This window comes from Equus asinus, chromosome 11 (genome assembly GCF_041296235.1).
Source record: "Equus asinus isolate D_3611 breed Donkey chromosome 11, EquAss-T2T_v2, whole genome shotgun sequence".
Lineage (NCBI taxonomy): Eukaryota > Metazoa > Chordata > Mammalia > Perissodactyla > Equidae > Equus > Equus asinus.
In genome coordinates, this window is record NC_091800.1 from 14,654,222 (window position 1) to 14,669,210 (window position 14,989).

The window sequence follows — 14,989 nt, forward strand, 5'->3', positions numbered from 1 at the left end:
CTTGAACACCAGCCAGTTGTGAGAAACTATGGTAAACCCAGGGAATCAAAGAAACATGGCACCTTCCCTGACTTTGAGGAGCCCATGAAGGGAGAAACATATGTAAATAAAGCACAAAGCAGAACAAGATAAGAACTTGATTAGAAGTTTATACTAAGGGAACCATGAATGAAGAGCCTCTGACTCTGTGGAGGAAGAGCGTTGGGGAAGGCTTCAAAGACTGGTAGTGCTTAAGGTAGCCTTGGAAGATGAAGAGAATGATAAAAAGTCCTAGAAAAAGTATTTAGTAGAGCCCTGGGACTAGCATGGAGGTGTGAAAGCACATGGAATATTAGGGTCAGTTGGTGGGGAGGGGAGGAGGAACATGACTGGCAAACATGTCAGTTCTTCCCATGAAGGGCTCTCAGGCTTCAGAAGAGGGAGAAAGCATACCTTTGAGGAGATCAGAAAAGGGTCAAAGGAAGCCTGTGGATGATGGGCAGGATTTAAGAAAGGGAGGAAAGGGATATTCCAGGAAGTAGTCAGTTCAAAGTTTTGAAAGCATTTTCACATACATTATTGTGCTATTTAACCCGCACAACAACCTTTCATGATGAAGTATACATTCTTATCCCCATATTGCAGCAGAGGAAGCAGGAGCCACTGGGGTTGACTCGCCCAAAGTCTCACAGTTGAGTGGGGTGACTCACAGGGTGGTGGTGCTTTACAATTCAGTGACTGGTGCCCACGAGGATGGTTTTGTTTGGAGTATGGCAGCTGAGATCAGCAGGTCTAACTTCTGACTTCTGATGTCCTTTGCACTATACTAAGCTGCTATCATGTTTGTCACTTAAAATGAAAATGGTTTACAATGAAAATACACTAAGGGCTCCTATGTTTTAATTTTAATGTTTTATTTACCGTTGCTTTACTAGAATACTTTGGAAGGATTTTATATATATGTATCTTATATGAAGATAAGCATATACTTATTTAAATATATATATGTATACATAAAATGTAAGAAAATATTAGGTACCTTAATTTGCACTATCATCCATTTTCCTTATATCAGGAATTTAAAAAATTATATATATTTAACCATAGTAAATGAAAGCAATATTGCACCAATTTTGACCCAACTTCTAAAATTTCAACCTGTTTGAGGAAACGACCAGTATTTCACAACGCTGGGAAGTGTATTGAGAGAATCAAAGAATAATTCCACAGAGAGAAAAAAGGTTAATGCAGTGCTTCAAGGGTAAGCTACTGCAAACGAAAGGACCACTGTGGAAGATGATAGAATTTTGTTTTTAGTGATCCAGAGTTTTTCAGCTTGTTCAGTTGAAATGTAGTTCTGTCTAAGGAAATGGAGGCAACTTCATACACGACATATATACTACAAGCTAACAGCACAAGAAACATCATATATATCTTACTGACATTTGAAATGTCTCTGGGAGACAAAGAGATGGCTAGAATTCTTGACTCTATTTTTAAGCAATGAAAGAGATTTATTAAAAGGTTAGTTATCTTCCTCACGGTCACCGTGTCAAGCAGCATGAGGGTAGTGGCTGAAATCCAAGGCTTCTGACAGTTACCTTGGTCCTTGCAGTAAATTCAGAATGTTTTCATGAGGTCTGACACGGGTACTGTCAGAAATTGGCAAACATTCTTTCACACATTAGGAAAACAGGGCTGGATGTTGCCCTGTCACATGTCAGCATACGTCAGCCCATGTGAGTTTAGCTCACGTAGAATATACTGGCTGGCATATCTGAGACCCTCACATACAGATACGAGTCTATATATCAAGAAGAGAATGTTCCAGAATTTCAGAAAGACTATCCCACACACATCTCTAAGTGACTGCATATGTTGCACTCAGTCTACGGAGAACTCTGTCTACTGATATTTTCTTCCTCTCAGTCTTCAAATTTAGACTGTAGGAAACAGGTTAAGCTTCTGAAAAGACAGTAGGACAAAACCTTCAACTTTCAGTTTCTGATTCCTCTAATAACGAAAGACATAAATGTGGCATTCATTACGAAATGTGTGGAAATGGCCCTGTAGAAACCATATGGTTGCCAGCGACAGCACAATCTCATTCAAAGGTGCCAAGAACACTAATGGGACCAGGATGTCAGGAAAAACAGAAATAGATCAATATTTCTCCCCCACCTGCAGTTGTCCCCACCATCAGTCACTGCGCTCGCTCTATGTAAATGAAATCAATCAGCAAGGATTTCTGTAAAATGCATAAAACAGTTGTCTTCTAGACTCTACCAGAAGATAAATGATTCCAGACGTTGGACTGCAGCCATTTTCCCACACATGCTACAAAGTTCTGACATCCATATTGGGCCATAACACTGAGTGGTTTCTGCTTCTGCGAGTTTACAGCCACTGCTTCCACTTCTGGTTTGGACTAGACAGCCTGCCAACGCCAGTGCAAAATAAGTCCCTTTCTGCCTGTGTAAGTTGTAAGAGAATTATCTTTTTCTAATAAAGGGGTTCCTGTGATCCCCTCAAAACTTTTTGCTATTGCTCCTATAAGTTTATCATTCCAAATCACTGCTTTAGATCTCCTTGGAATTAGACAAATCCCAGCCTAAGAAACAGTTGACATATGGCATCAAATGCAAACCATTTAGATGTAAAATACAACAAACAGCACAAGTCCAACTTTGTTTTAAAACTAATACATTCTAAAATGTATTATGTATACATAGAAGGATTGTTTTATATGGTAGCTTATGTTCTAGAAAAAGGTAAAAGGCTTTTGAGAAAGATAAACTAAAAGAAGATCCTGAAGCAGCTTCCTTTAAAAACTATGTCAACACAATAACATTATTTAGAAAGCACATAGAAGTCTAGGTCATATTTATGGCTATTTATGTAACTGATCCCATGGAATGAAACATCCAGTAGACAGTATTTACTGCCAGCCTCTTAAATCTGAGAGATGGGCACTTTCTCACTAAATTGCCTTTGAGGAAAGACACAAATAATTTTGCTCATAGTTCAGAAAAATAAGAAAGTCCTATATCAATGTCTATAGTCTAACAGAGATAAAAACAATTCTCTGAGGTTAAAAGTAAAATAGATCTTGCTGTAACTTTCAAATGTTTTTAAAGTGAATAATCAAAATGAGAGGTACAGCTTTACATTTTAAATCAAGTTCTTGTTAAAAGAATGCCCTTCTAAATATCAAATATACTACAAAGAAAACTATATATCAATAACAAAACTCACAATGCAAATAGGAAGTAACTGTTGTCTTACCCACTCCAGGACCTCTTTTTCTTATAGAATACAAACTTACTTTGTTTAAAAATGTCCTTAGGCTGTGCTGCGCCTTTGAAACAAAACCACTCTCTTCTTCATTTCATTTTCTGTTTTCTTGAAAATTGCTCCTCCGAAACTGACAGATGGTGCATCTGTCACTGAGTGTTTCCTCTTCGTTATCTCTGCCAGCTAATATTTCCTCTGTGCTTAGCTGTTGTCTGTGAGACTGTTCCACATCATTCTAGCCTGATCAATGGTGTGCCTGGTTTGAGGGTGGTTTTGGCCCCGCCTCCAGCTCCAAGAGCAAAAACGAAAACTCACAGCTGGATTTCCTATAAATCCTCTCTTTCAAATCTGGCTCTGCAGCTATGGCACATACTAGAGGAAAAAGCTGCCAGTCTGACACAAACCAAGAGGGGTGATCCTCTCCCAGGGATCCCCCATACCAGTGCCAAGCATGTATGTTATATAACAAATCCCATTTTAAGTTAGCCTGGAAACTTTACAGGACAGGAGGAAGTGTTTTAAACCAAGCTTAGGCTTTTCCATGCCTAATGAGACTCAAAGGAAGATGTCCATGACTAAAACACACACACACAGAGAGGCACAAACCCATAACTAAATAATTTTTAACACGTAAAAATTGTGAAAACTGATTGCAAAGAGAAAATGGAAAAGAAGAAAATGCCAAAACAGTACATTACAAAATTGGTGCGCTTGTAATTTTCTACCCTAAAACACAAGTCATGATTCATATTCAGACGACTTTACACCCCCTAAGCCATGGGATTTGCAGGTATTTACACTGCTGATGAACGTGGTGAATCAAGAGAATTTATGGGATGCATTTCACGTTCTAGAAGAGAGGAGATTCCTCTACCAAGCAGAGTCACATAGGTGAATGTGTAACACCAGTCTGTTCTGTAAATCAATAGGACAAAGGACGCATTTTTAGAAATATATTCTATGTGATCAACAGTTATCAAAGTTTATTAGGTAGAGGGGTCGCACATTTAGAGCAAATAATTACGTGAGTGTTACTAAAATAAGGTTAAGGGTTTGAAGACTGTGTTAGGATCCAGAGTCAGAAGATCTGGATTCAAGTCTCAGTTTTGTTTCCTAGACAGTGTCCTTGAACACGAAAGGCACAGGGTAAGCTCTGGACACCTCAGAGGGGATTGCAAGATTAAATCAAGATGATAAAGTACTTTGTTTTTACTAATCCACGTTTGTATTGTTCTTTTCAACAACAGAGAGAATATTAAATAAGTATAAATATTTAATCTGGCAAAGGATGGCACCAGACTAAATACCACAGCCTGTGATAGGAAAAGCTAAAGATAAAAGGATTCTGAGAATAATGTGCGGGGTATAAAGTGCCTGCTGAGGACAATAGCAATTCAGATTTTGAACATTTGAACTCTACAGTGAGAGAGTATGCGGTAAGCATAGGTCAGAGTGGGGCTGGGTTGTAAAAGCTTGAAACTGTAATTCTCTTCCACAGTCTCACAATAAAATCCTGGGACTGGCATCTGTCATTAGTCTGTGAGTCCTTTGAGGGCAGGGACACACAGAATTGGCATTTGTTGAGTAGATGAACGAGTGAGACACTGAACTAGAGTTACCAGGAGTTACTCACTCTAGGGAGGGAGTGCAGATTCTTGTGAGAAGCTCGAGCTTGAAACTGGAAAATTGGACACTTCAAGGTTGACGCTACCTGTATGTCTTTCCAGTCTCCTCAAATGTAAGGTCAGGATTTGTAGGGAGAAAGGCTTTCTGTGTCACTGAAAAGAGGAGATTTTGTTCAGGGACCTCTGATCTGATCCAGCTTTCTACTCTCAACCTCCCAACCCCTCCCCTTCCCCACTTCCTCCCGTGAGAATGTCATCCTGCTGACAATGAGGGTGAGTCAAGAGCCAGGATGTTTGTAAACGTCCCTTTAATAAAAGTACATGGATTGTTAGGTTAAATTCTTCCTAAGTGGGCATGCAAGTCCTCGCTTGCTGCGACTGGCAAGAAGTAGGCTTTCCAAATCCAGCGGGACCCTACTCCATGTGGGCTGTGCCAAGGGCAGCTGTGGACCCCTGGCCAAGGAAAGGCAGATGAGATGAGCTCCTGTTCCTACCCTGCATGCCTCCCCACCGCCAGCGCACTTCTGTGTTCTTGGCTAAACACATTGGAACGTTAATCTTCTTTCATAACGGCTTCAGGTGTATGATCTCTTCCCCCCAAGCTGAAGGATTATACCAATTTGGGATAAGAGAATTTACCAAGTGAAAAGATCTAATCTAACAAATACTTTTTCACTCCTATTATGTGCAAGGCGTCCGACTAGACACCTCCGAGGATGCCTGCTTCCAGCTCTCCAGCAGCCGGTTTACAATGGCACAGATGATTACAATCTAAAACAGGATATGAGACCAGCGGGGGACAGAAGGAGTGCAGCTGGGGCTCAAGAGGGAAGGATCACATCTGCTTTGGGGAGTGGGAATGGGAGAATCCAGAAAACGTGACTAGGGTGGCAGCATTACGGTTTGGGAAGAATCTGCACAGGCAGAGATGAGAGGAAGGGCACTTGCGAGAGAAGGACGCTCCTAGAGTAGAGAACGAGCTCTAAGGCACAGAGGCAGGAGCAAAGCAAGCTCAGGAAATGGGAACCATCTGGTTCTGCTGCAGCATAGGGAACGTGGGGGAATCACGGGGGATGAGACTCCAAGGATGGGATGGAACCATCCTGTGGTGTGGCCTTGAATGCCGGGAGCGGGTGTGGGAGTTAACATGAAGTTCACAGAGCAGTCAGGAACCCTTGGAGGATTCTGAGCACAGGTGTAACATAACCCGAGCAGGGAGATCTAAGAACCATGTTTAGGACGGATTATAAAGGAGATAGTAGGCAGACTGACCCAATTATGAGGCTATTGTAATAATTGAAGCAAGAGGTCATGAAGTCTCGGACTTGGAGGATGAGGGTAAAAAAAAGAAGGGTGCTAGAGGCAACAGCACAGACATCAGAGTCAAAGAAAATCTTATCTTGAGATATTTGCAGACAGATGTGCAAACATATACAGGTTTTTAGTTCAGCATTATTTATAATTGCAAAAGACTGCAAACTACATAAATGCTTACCAGTAGGGAACTTGTAAATAAATTACGGTACAGTCATGTAATTAAATACTCTGCAGCCATTTAAAATATATTTGCAGCTACAAGAAAGCTGTCGTAGAGTACTGGTGCTAGGCACCAGATTGCCAGTGGCTAAGGAGCATGTGTGGAAGAGAAGCTGTGGGCGGGGAGTAAATTTATGGTAGAGAAAGAAAAATATTGGGGAGGAATGGGCACTGGGAGAGGAACCAAGAATTGGATTTGACTTCCAGATTGGCACCTATCTTCCCCAGAAGTAAGACAACCTAGAATTGTGTAGTGTACAATCTACTCAAATGTATGTGGCAGTTTTGCCACAACCACTAACTTGAAGGTGCCAGAAAACTGCCTAATCCAGTCCTGGCCATTTTCATGGTAAGCCCAATATCCATATGCCTGGGAAAATCTGTACTTGAAAAGCAACACTATCCATGTTTGGGACAAAAATCCTTTTAAGGATTATACCAGAAGGCAGAGCAAATGGCACGGCGTCTGAAGTTTCCCATTTTAATCAAACTCTGAGCATAAGAAGTCAGTTAAGCATTACAAGCAACATCCATGCCCAGGTGTAAGTGCAGCGAGTTCATAGACCAAGAACAGCAAGAATAATTAGGACTGATCTGCTGGTCCTCAGTTGTGGAATCCTTAAGCTAGGGAACTGATATTTCAATCGTCAGTCCCTTTCTTTTCAATGACAGGACGTCTTTAATGGCCACATACAAGAAGTAGAGTCCAGCCTGACAGAAGGGGTATGAAACTTCCATAGCAAACCCTGGGGTCTATAGCAGCCATGTGCTGTTTGAAAGGGCACTGTAGGAAGGATCCCAGAGGCAACAGATATGGCTCCCTGGAGATTTTCTTTTCTGTTTTTCAGAGAGGCAGGCCAGATTATTAAATGTTTCTCATGAGTTCCAGAGAGAGGAAAAAACAGAGGAAACAGGGACTCCCCAGAGGAGCACTGACGATCAAGGAAAGAGCCATTCAGAAGTGATAACATGCAGACAATTTGCCTTGTGCACAGAATCTGTGCAAGAGCAAATTAAGAGCAGGAGTTCACAGCTGGTGAGGACAGTACGGCTTCGTGGATGAGTGTGCGCTCTCTTTAACGCAGTGAAAAAAGTGTACTTTGTGTATCAAATGCCTGGGTTCTAATCTTGACTGCCAGGTACAACTCCCACGAGCTTGGACAAGTTACTTGAGACCCTTCCTTATTAAATGCATAATAATAGCTTTGGAGTTGTCGTGAAGATTAAGTGGGTTAATGTATGTAAAATGCTGGGAACAGAGCTTGGCATAAACATTCAATATATGTTATTTCTCATTCCATAGTGAGAATTTTAAAATATAGATGATTATAACTACAATTAAAGAGTGGAATCTGATTAATCACAGTTCAAGAAACAGAATTATCTGCAAAAATAGCTGATTGCAGTACTCGTCTGTAATTTACTTTAAAACACTCGAGCTTATATGGTGCAATGTTATGTCACCCTTGTGTTTCTTAGCAGTACCTGGTGCTGCTAGCATCTAGCCAGGCATTCAAAGTCTGGGACAGTCTAGCTAGTATTCTAAAGAGGGAGGCTGCACTTCAGAATCTGCTGATAGAAGCCCCGCTGGTACCATCTCTCCACAGACAATCTCCAGTTAGCATTCTGAGTGTCAAAAATGAGTTTTAACTGGTGAAAATTGTTACTGTGGACTAGCGAGCTTGGTGGAATTAAGGTATTCAAGAAAAATAGATTGGCTCAAAGTATTTCAATGTAAAAATCCGGTAAGACCTTTGCCTGTATCTCTGGTAACAATGTCTCAGTCTAAATTCTGAAATGGTCCTAGATATATTATCAATATGACTTGGTTGTAAGATTTTGGGGAGAATAGTTGGCCTCCTTTTGCCTCAAAACTTCTTCTTTGGCTACCATTATCTACCAAAAAGAACCTAAGAATTGTGCATGACCAACGTGATCATTTTAGTTCCCTTAGTCAGCCGCAATTTGTGAGGGTTCTGTTTGCCTGCTGCTGGCATGGGTGACAGAATCTGTTTTCAGAGTCTGGTGTTTTCCTCAAGCCTCTCTCCAATCTTTTGTGTAAGATTGTGGTTGAAGCATCTAAAAGGAAAGTGAAGAGCTGGGACTTCTTCAAAGCTACACACAAGTTACATGAATTGATTTATGTGTGTGTGTGTGGGGGTGTTTGCTTGTTAATAAATGTCTATATATCTGACAGAATTTGGTCCTGCAAGAACCCATTTTTATTCCCAACTCCTAATTTCACTTGCTTTCCTAGAGGTAATCCCTATTAGTGGTGTACTGTCTATCTTCCAAACTTTTATACATAAATGTAATATATATACATACATATACACATGTAACTATGTATAAATATATATACGCAACCTTTTATGTATATATATATAACATACATCTGCATACACATATTTTATATGTGTAACATATATCTACACAGATATGTACATACACACCCATGTTGCATACCCATTAGATAATTCTTTTTATATAAATAGAATCATATTGTGTGTATTATTCAAAGACTTATTTTGTTCACTTAACAATATGTCTTGGAGATTTTCAAATAAACAAATAAGAAAGCTACTAGCTTAATCCAATGGAACCCAAGTGACTATTTAGTCAAAAGTTTGATACCAGGGAGGCCAGACCAAGGAAGCAGCAGTGCTCCAGAATGCAGTAGTAACATGCCTGTGCCTCTCTAGGTGCATCACTTGTCCACCTGAGGCTGAGACACCTGTCCCTCCTGTTCCCCTCAGGAGGTCTACGTCCTGGGCAGCACGGTAGAACAGGTAGATGAATGAATGACTACACAAACTCATAAAGGAAAAACTTAATTGAGTGGAATTCCATTCCTTTCCTTGTTGCAGGTAACAGACTGTTCCTCTAGTCTGCACACGGGTATCTGGAGCATGCATGCCTTTTTTCTACCATTTTAGGCAGAAAATAAATACTACCTTCTACTGTTGAGTTACTCTTACTTGTGGCAATGGGCATGCCAAACTTTCTGATTTGGATATTGAGTTGCTTGGGTGCACATGCACTCAGCACGTAAGCAAGTGGTGACATGTGCTAGTCTGCAGGGGTCTCACAGACAGGTAGAGGCAGGTGCAGATGTGCACAATGGGGGCTTTGTGACTTCCTGAAGTCTCTAGTGTCACGGAACCCATTTTCAAGTTGCGACTTGTGGTTTCCAGGTTCTCAGGGTACGATGGATGCCTCCAACCCAATTTCAGTAGCAAACATTCCAAGTAATGTTGAAAACCAAGCAAACCCATGTGTATATTGCTAAAAACAAACTGTTCACGAGTTCCTTTTCTGGAATTTAACATTCCTAAACAGGTATAATAATCTATCAGATAATTTCTACTATATTTAATCCCCTTTCTTTTTCTGGGGAAAAATGTTACCTTTCATTATAAAATTAGAAATTTTCACTTTGCTGTTAGTAAGTGTTGTTTAAAATGGAAAGTTTTGTGAAGCTATTATGTCTTTAGATTGAAGCAACCTACCCTCATCTCTAATATGTTCTTATTTTGAATCAAATCAAGGTAATTGGCTCAGCTACTGGGATTATTGACCTTGATTTTTTTAACTTTCTTTAGCCAAAAAGATTACATCGGAAAAGTGACAGCCCATCTGCAGCAGGAGAGCTCAGAGAATGAACCAAAGGAGTAATGACAGCTGTACGTGGAATTCAAATGACAAGAACTTAATTCCGCATCAGGTACAATTTGAAAATGTCAGCACTGCCTTATCTATATGGATGTTCCACTGTATATATGGGATTTCTATTTCAATATTTGTAACATTCCAAAAATCATAAACTTCTGGCTTACATTACCTTAAAAAAAGGAGAGAGATAAATAGGGAGAAAAAACATCCTGTCAGCAAAAAGTCAACTGTGCATTGGGAAGCTGTATTGAAAACAGAAAAAACAAAGTCACATTTGTACGAGAATAACTGTGTTCACAATAGACTCAGAAGGATACAACACATCAACATCTTTCCCACAAATCTGATGCTCTGCAGAGCTGACTTGTGGTTTCTTTTGCCAAGGAATGGAACCTACTTTGGCTCTCGTGGTAGGCAAGGTATGTGAAGTTCTGGCATTCAGCAGCTACAGACCAGAGAAAGTCAACAGAGAAGCAGAAAGTATAAACTACCTGCTGGAGTGATGCCAATTTCACGCATGGTGTTCTTGACAATTCTACAAGAACGGATTTGCCTGTTGCAAAGTAACACTATTATTCTTCAGGACCAACTCGAATTTTGTGCTTGTGTTTTCCTGGCACTTCTACTATCTAGTAACCCTTGACCTGTAAACATCAAATCGTATACTGGTTTAAATCTTCCATGGTGTGATCTTTAATTCTGGGCAGAGAAATCCAGAATTCATTGGTATAACACTGAGCACAGAGGCCTGCGTTAATTATATGCTAATAGCCATCAACAAAGAAGCTGCAGTTTGGAAGAACAAAGCCCTGGTCACATGGCCAGCCAGGCTGATCACTTTCTAAACTGGATTTCTTCCACTGTTTTGAAGATTATGTCACCTATTATTACCTCATTCCATTTGTAGGTAGCTTTTTGAGTTTTATTCAGGGTTACCATCAAAAACTGGATTATGCAATGAAATTTCTAAAAACGTAGTCTCTGTTTTAAAGTTCACTTTGAAATTGCAGAAAAAAAGCAGACCTAAAGTAGACTCTGAAACTATAATGAACATCATCTTTTTACAACCGCGCAAACCAAAAGCACATTCCTCATTTTTTTGGTTTGTATCTGCCGGCATTCTGACAAGAGCTCTCCATGATTTGATTGAAACAACTTCAAAATCAAAGTTGGAGGCACACTTATCTAAAAGGTTCAGGGATCCGAGGCTCCTGAACTTGCTTCTCATTTGGCTGTGAAGCGTGGGTGGTCATGAGCATTCCTGGCAGCTAGACGGCATTTGCTAATGCATTTGACTTTGCAAGCTGTTAATCAGACTTATCAACACAGGCAAGCAGCACTGGCCACAAAAGATTAGCTGCTCTCCTATACTGCTCCCAGTAATCCGAACGCAGGAACCTCAGCACGGAGGGATCGCTCCCGCCAGCTCTAACCTTCAATGACTGCAGAACTTACAAAAACCTTAGCTTTCAATAAATCCCAGATTTTCTTTTCCACAACCTTACATCCACACACACACGGTCACCCCCCCCCACACACACACCCCTTCCCCTTCTCTTGTGATAGTTGCTAAGACCAAACATCTGTTGTGCTGTACAGTGTATGAGTTTTTAAAACAACTACGATGGGCTTTAAAACACCACCCATATTTTGAGTTTCAAGGTGGCCTTTGCTGTCAAGAGATTCAGGTGCTACTGATCTCATAAGAAAAATGTGTACAAGAATCAGGAAAGAGCCTGGTTTCCAGGGAAACTAAACCTTGTTTAAATCTTTTGGAAGCATTCGATTCTAACTGTAGTTTTTCCCCTAACACACACAAACCTTTGCTCCTTGGGAAAGAATATATTTAGAGGACATGAAAATGCTTCATCTAGCTCAAAAGTGGACACATCAGAGAATTCAGGAGAGATTGAGTATTTTGGGGAAAAAATGGGCACCTCAAGCTGAGCCTGCCGGTCTCAGATGGGTGGAATCTTGCTTTCACTTCAGGACTCTTCCTTAAAAAGACCACGTGCAGGGCTGGCCTAGTGGTGTTAAGTTTTCCCGCTCCCTTTCAGTGGCCTAGGGTTCGCAGGTTCGGATTCTGGGCATAGACCTACACACCACTCATCAAGCCATGCTGTGGTGGCGTCCTATATACAAAGTAGAGGAAGATTGGCATGGATTTTAGCTCAGGGACCATCTTCCTCAAGCAAAAAGAGGAAGATTGGCAACAGATGCAAGCTCAGGGCCAATCTTCCTCACAAAAAAAAAGGCAGGGTGGGAGGGAAAAAGAAAGATCACATGCTTCATCAGCGGACATATTCCTGCTTTGCTGGAGACATGCTAAAGTTCCCATGCTGGAAGCACAGCCTTTGCTCCTCCTAGCCTATCCTAACCCCAGGAGGCTAATATTAGTTCTACTTCTACAAAACAAAACAAAACAAAACCAGTAAAGGTTCATCTTCTGTTTCAACCCCCAGCCAACTTTCCCCACAGTGTCCTCCAGGTAACCTCTAAGCATTCATTTGTAACATATCATGATTTCTTTTTTTTACACCAAACCTGATGACACTCTGTTGCACAGCATAGTCAGAGTTTGGAGCCATGATCCTTGGGCATAATAATGCTTATCATATTTGAGGTCAATTTCAGCACCTGGAGACATGCCTACTTCATGGATTTGACGTGGTTAAAGAGGTACAGGAATGGAAGATAACAGGAAATAGAGAAATCTCATTTTCTAGGTGTCTTCAAAGGAAGATAGAGCATCATTTCCCCAAAGTATTTGAGTGTAGGCCATTCCAAAAACAAAGAGAGACCAGACAGCTTCTTGGGATGAAAAATGTGGTTGAAAATATTTGACCATATGCCATCCATCATAACCATAGGACATGAGATTTGAAAAGACACCTTCTATCTCCCCAGCTCATTGTTTTTGGTGACATATGCAAACTGAATATTGACATGCCACTTGGGGAGGGGAGGGCAAACTGGTAGGGATGTAGGGAGACCAAAAAGCTAGGGAGACCTCCCCTACCCTCACGACTTCAGAGGCTGCTACCTCCTTTCTCCACTGCTTGGCCTCTTCAAAACCCTCTCTGTCCAGCCTGCTCCTGCCGAATGTACCATTTGTCAGGCTGAATAACGGGGAGAAAAGAACCATTTGTTTTCCAGACAAGAAGCCAGTGTAGCTGCTGTGAGGGCACAATGACATTCCTGATTGGTAGTAGGCCTTAGAGCCATCCAAGTCAAGGAGGAGCCTGTCCCTCAGGGCTTCTCCACTCACTGCTGTGCCAGGGGCTGTCAGCAGATGGCTCTTCAGAAACTTCAGGAAGATTCAAGGGGAAACATGGGGGGGAGGGGGGCGGTGCGGAGGGGAGAGAGAGAGGACAGGGCAGCCCCTGCTGGGGAGAATGCCACTGAGCCAGAAACAAAAAAACACCTTCATTAAAAATATTCTCAAAATTAAGCTTAACATTACGTTTTTGAAAATGCAGCTTTACTGAAAAATTACCAGCCCAGGAACTACGCTGGGGCCAAAGATAAGTAAGGCACAGCTCTTTCTCATGAGGAGGCTCCCAGCCTGGCAAGGCAGGGAAATCTAAGAAGTGATTATTTCTAAAGAGAATGACAAAGGATATTAACACTTACTGAGTATCTACTTAATGGCAAAGCCTGGAGCAAGCTATATATTACATACATAGACATAGAGTCTCATTTCATCTCCATTTTACAAATGAGGAAACTGAAGCTCAGATTTAAGTGGTGTCAAAGGCTACATAGAAACTGCTGACTCTGTATTCAAATCCAGGTCTTGCTCCAAAACACGTAATTTTGAAGCCTGTGCCATCCCTGCACTGTGCCTGTCTCATTTCATTTGTCTGACTTACAGCAACCTGTTTATCCTTCTGCGAAATAAAATATTATAAGAAAAGCTGCAATATCTTAACACAGCAGAGGTATCATATAAATTCAAGTTGGCGTTACTCTAACATATCTACTTATCTTTCATTTAGTTGTCTGTGAAGAACAGATAACATTTTCTGTATTCCTGAAACTCGGCTTTGAGATTTTGATATTAAAAAGACAGCGAAGGACACTTTGTGATAAATACGTGTTAGGTCGCATCACTCTATGCTTGGTTGTGCTGAACAATATGGCACTGAAAAACCAGAGACTATCCTAAGGTGATTTCTTAAAGGAAAACCTAAAGGTAAACCTAGCTTGGATGGCTCTAAAAATAAGGGCATTGGAAATATACAGAGTATGTTCCTTTCCTAATTTTTAAAATATAACAGACATGTGTTTCCCATGCCTCTTGTATACAGAGTTCTATATAAGATGCTAGGGGCTGGATATGAGAACAATGAAAAGAAACCTCAAAATAACTTCCCAGGAGTGCGGGAGATGATCATCACGCGGGACATCACAGTTCACGGGTGTGACCGCAGAGCGGGGAAGCAGGGGTGTCCAGGAGGAAAAGAGCCAGCTGCAAGGTTCCAGACTGAAATACCGAGGGGCAGAGGGGCTGCAGTTGTCGTATTCCTGCAGCACCTTGTCAAAGAGTTACAGGCAGATCCTGTCCCTGCTTTAATTTTTTCCTCCACAGTAGTTTCACCTTCTGCCCCACTGTCTGCCACTTCCTTGGTTTAATGTCCATCTCTGATAAAAGCTCCCTGAGGCAGGGATTTTTCTGTTTTGTGCACTGATATATCTTCAGTGGCTGGAACAGTGCTGGTATATAATAGTCGTTCAAATGTAAACCAAATGAATGAATGAATCACGTAATTGATGAACACACATGCACACTAGATGATGGAGCAAACAACGGCTAGGGTCAAGGGTCAGGGCCAAGAAACATATCTATCTGAAATTCAGGGAAAAAACCCTCTAATTATTAT

General features: G+C 41.2%; 1 protein-coding gene across 18 annotated transcripts in view; it reads right to left on the minus strand.

Annotated features, from left to right (window-relative positions):
• Positions 1-14,989, minus strand: part of STARD13 (StAR related lipid transfer domain containing 13) — a 489,330-nt gene that overhangs the window by 90,842 nt on the left and 383,499 nt on the right. Inside the window, exon 1 of one of the 18 annotated variants that reach the window (XM_014848225.3) lies at positions 3,305-3,527. The exons of 15 other annotated variants lie outside the window; for them this stretch is intronic. The gene's annotated coding sequence lies outside the window, so the exon portion shown is untranslated. Of the gene's footprint in view, positions 1-3,234; positions 3,528-14,989 lie in introns of those variants that run through there. 2 more of the 18 variants (XM_070520513.1, XM_070520514.1) reach the window with 2 other exon arrangements.